Source organism: Papio anubis, chromosome 7, assembly GCF_008728515.1.
Source record: "Papio anubis isolate 15944 chromosome 7, Panubis1.0, whole genome shotgun sequence".
Taxonomy (NCBI): Eukaryota; Metazoa; Chordata; class Mammalia; order Primates; family Cercopithecidae; genus Papio; species Papio anubis.
Window position 1 is genome coordinate 146,063,968 of NC_044982.1, and position 4,632 is coordinate 146,068,599.

The window sequence follows — 4,632 nt, forward strand, 5'->3', positions numbered from 1 at the left end:
AATATAAATTTTCATATGTACTATTGTTAAAAACAGTAACAATAAAGATAGGGAGGCAGCAAATACCAGTGTGTTGGGATTGTGAGCAGTTCTCTCCTTTGTTTTCCAAGTTTTATGGAAAGTAATGTTTAAATAATAATAAGTTAATTTTTGCTGGGCGTGGTGGTTCACACCTATAATCCCAGCACTTTGGGAGGCCAAGCAGGAAGATCGCTTGAGCTCAGGAGTTTGAGACCAACCTGGAAAACATAATGAAACCTCATCTCTACAAAAAATTTTTAAAAATTAGCCCGGCTTAGCGACATGCACCTGTGGTCCCAGCTGCTCAGGAGGCTGAGGCAGGAGGGCTGCTTGAGCCCAGGAGGTCAAGGCTGCAGTGAGCTGTGATTGTGCCACTGCTCTCCAACCTGGGCAACAGAGCAAGATCCTGTCTATAAAAAACAAAAAAAAGTTACTTTAGAGTCATTAGTGGTTTTCTGGTGGGGGAGGGATAGATAGCATCCCTGAAACATTTAGGGAACATTCTCATGATGCCCGTTCTCAGACCTCCTCCCACCCTGGCCAAAGTCCCAGTGTTTCATAACTCATTTGGCAATGTCTTCAATAACCTGATCTTGCTCCTGGCAGAGTCAGACATTCCCTCCTCTATGTTCCCACAACACTTTACGCCACTGCAGTTTACTGATCTGCCCCTTCCAATTTGTGCTTACAACAGAAACACTCATTTATTACGTGCATACCATGTGCCAGGCAATTGCTAAACGCCTTTACATCATCCATTCTAATTACACGTTTCTTCACTACTTTGTGAGGTAAATATCATTTCACAGATGAGCATGCAGGAAAGCTAGGTAAGCCCTGTTGGTGACGTACCAGAAAGTAGTGGAGCCTGGGTCTGAAGGCAGCTGGGCCAGCTCCAGAGCCTCCTGGCTGGGAATCATTTGTGTCCTGCCTGTCACTCACCTGAGCGCTTCCCGAGAGCATGGTTCATCGCTGAAGGCCGAAGAGAACCAACACAAGTCAGGCACGTGGAAGATTCTCCACAAATATAGGTAGAATAAGTGAGGCTGTTGCTTGGAAAAGGCCAGGGCTATATCCCATGTCCCACATAACACAAGTTCAACCTCGACCCTCAAAATAGGAATCTCCACAGAAGTTGGCCCAGGGGATCTGCAACACCTTCCTGGGAACATGTCTTGGCTGTCCCCATTCCTTGCTTATTCTTGCCAACAACATCTGTGTCTTTTCCTCCCCGCGGGACACTCCCAGGCAGCAAACCACTCGCTTAGCTGGTTCCTCTCTGTAACTTCAACAGCAAACCCTTCCCGTCTTTCCTTCTAACGCCCCCCAGGAGGGGGCTGCTGATGTCATGCCCACAGAGGTGCCAGCTCATGAGAGGCTATGGGCCCAGGCATCACCTCCACCTTGCAGAGTGGCACGTGATGTGCACGTGGTGTGCACGTGGTGGTTTCCTTTTTTAGATATTTCCCAAATTAACTGTTTCCTTATTGTTCCCCTCCGGGTGGCTACCGCTCATCTCCTGAGGATCTGTTCCTTCTGTCTTCTCTTACCAGAGATTGGCATCACCTCCTGGTGTTAGTCAGCATGTTTATCTGAAACAAGGGAAGGCTGTTTTAGGAGCTAGGGAATGATGCTAATTTATACGCTAAAGGATGAAGTTGCCTTATAATGCTACTGATTCCTGAAGGATGAAAAACCTTCCCAGAGGCCTGAGTGCGCCGTGTGCCAGAACTGGTGGCATCAATGGGCCTGCTATGTCCAAAGAAGAGGCTGAGGCCGCCGAGCTCAGGCCTGAAGCACCTGGGTACCCGGATGACAAAGACGTTGGCTTCCTTAGTCCGGAGGACTGTCCGGGCTGTGAGCAACAGGAAGCTGCAGTCCACGAGGGCCACTCGCAGTCTGACACCTTCCGCAGTAAACAAGATAAAATAACTTCTTCAAGATAAGCCTGAGCATTAGGTGTAAAAGTTGGTGTCTGAACCAGGGCCTGTAATGACCTTTCTTATATTCTAGAATAAACGAAGACAAAGGAGATTTCAATGAAGAAGTTATTCAAGATGGAGTCAGAGTGTTAATCAAAAAGAAAGCACAACGAACACTTTTAGGAACAGAAATAGTCTATGCTGAAGACAAATTATCCAGTGAGTTTGTGTTCAATAACCCAAACATCAAAGGAACATGTGGCCATGGAGAAAGCTTTACTATTTGAAATCTCAGGACGCCTCTGACCATAAGCTCCAAGACAGCTCCTGGAAGCCCTGGGGCTCACAAATAATTCATATGACTGTCACATGCTTAATGTGTGCCTGCCTCATGAGGAAAATATAATTGATGCATTTTGGAAATGTATTAGATTCCAGAAGAAATGATATTTGTAGTCTCTGTAAGGGACAGAAAATGAGAAGCCATCACTCTCTTTGGATCATTTGACTCTCTTGCATCCTTTGTTTTGAACCAGTTTCATTAAAGTTGTCTTCCTGGGCCCCTGTTTCTCTATATCCTGAGCAGTGTGCACTCATCAGGTCTCTGTTGGATGGCCTGAACATGCACCTCCCTCAGCATTTCTCCCAACCAGACTGGGGGCTCCTACAATTCAGAGACAGGACGTCCTGACTGCTGGTAGTAACATGGTGGTACATTGTTTTTCCACCCAAACTTAGCATAGCCTGTTTACATTTTTATCAAAACTTGCTTTTTGTTGTTGTTTTTTCTTTTTTATAAAAAATGTCATTATCAGATGCCTCATTGCGTACCCTTTAATAGTACCAGGCAAAGATTTCCTTGAACTATAATACAGAATACTTCTGAGTGATGGTATCAAAAGGTGAGAAAGACTTCATCCATCTGTTTTTTAATCCATTTCTTTGGCCACCCTATATGTCTGCTCAAAGAAGGGATCTCAAGCTGACTTTCAGTTGAGGGGCCTCTTAAAAGCCATCTAGCCCACCTCCCTCAATTCTGTACACAAGGAAGCAAAACCCCAGGGAAGCCAAAGGGCTCCTGTCTGCCCCTACTCCACAGGCGTGGGGAGAGTGAGAACTCTACCCCCATCTCCCCTTCCTTGTAGATGACACATGTGCTCTGCCCTCCAAGGCAATTAGTGAAGGCAAATGGTCTGGCTTGTCTGGTCAACATTTTGATATAATCTCTTTATAATTTTATGGAGATCAGCTGGGCGCGGTGGCTCACACCTGTCATCCCAGCACTTTGGGAGGCCGAGGCAGGTGATCACTTGAGGCCAGGAGTTTGAGACCAGCCTGGCCAACATGGTGAAACCCTGTCTCTACTAAAAATACAAAAAAACAAAAATTAGCTAGGTGTGGTGGCGCACACCTGTAATCCCAGCTACTGAAGAGGCTGAGACACAAGAATTGCTTGAACCCGGGAGGTGCAGACTGCAATGAGCTGAGATCACTCTACTGCACTCCGGCCTGGACAACAGAGTGAGACTCCATCTCAAAATAAATAAATAAATAATATATATATACACACACATATAGATATACACATACACACACACACGCACGCACGCACATATGTATATATACATACATATACATATACATATAAGTAAAATTTTATGGAGATCATATATTTTTATTTTATTTTGAATAGGAAAAATATTTTAAAACACTTTTATGTGAATTACCTTCTTGTTTCTTTAACCTTTGAAACAATGGTTTGTAGCAGAGAAGACACTGTAGCAACCTAGAATTATGCTTTTGGAATGTGGTCCTAATTGTGAAAGAGAACATGGGGCCTTTTCTTAAAACCCACTATGCATACACTTTCCTCATGCTTTTTTGAAAGCTGGTTCTCATGGATTCAAGTAGCTGAGTTCATTATGTTTGTTTTACCTACTAAAGTAGCTGGCACAAAAATGCACCAAAACCGCTGGGTGTGGTGGCTCACGCCTGTAATCCCAGCACTTTGGGAGGCCAAGGCAGGCCGATCACTGAGGTCAGGAGTTTGAGACCAGCCTGGCCAATATGTTGAAATCCCGTCTCTACTAAAAATACAAAAATTAGCTGGGCATGGTGGCAGGCACCTGTAATCCCAGCTAGCTACTCAGGAGGCCTAGGCAGGAGAATCACTTGAACCTGGGAGGCGGAAGTTGCAGTGAGCCAAGATCGTGCCATTGCACTCCAGCCTGGGCAGCAGAGCGAAACTCCATCTCAAAAAAAAAAAAAAAAAAAAAAAAAAAAAAGAGAGCGAGAGAGAGAAAATGCACCAAAACCTAGAGCAGCAGTTTTATGTAAACTTTCATGAGTCTGCATCATTGATATGATTGTTGAGCCACTTATAATGTGGGCAAAACTGTATGTATGTAGAGATTCAGTTGTCAGTTTTAAAAATGTGGCCTCTCTGTGATCATAACAAAAAAAAAAAGAAGAAGAAGAAAGGCAAAGCTTTCCCAGACACTGCCTCTAAGTTCAGCTTGCTCATATTTGAGCTCAGTTCCACCATGTACCAGCTGAGTGACGCTAGGCATGGTGTCTTTAGTTCTTGGTTTTCTCAACTGTAAAGAGGGAATAAGTAATAGCATTGACCTTGCAGGGCCTGAAAAGGATTGAAAGAAATAATACCGTAGGGGCAGTACCTGTCACACAG

The 4,632-nt window shown here is 44.6% G+C and overlaps 1 pseudogene; it reads left to right on the plus strand.

Moving 5' to 3' along the window:
* Window positions 1-355: 355 nt before the first annotated feature.
* On the plus strand, window positions 356-3,267 carry LOC110743675 (annotated as a pseudogene).
* The last annotated feature ends 1,365 nt before the right edge of the window (window positions 3,268-4,632 follow it).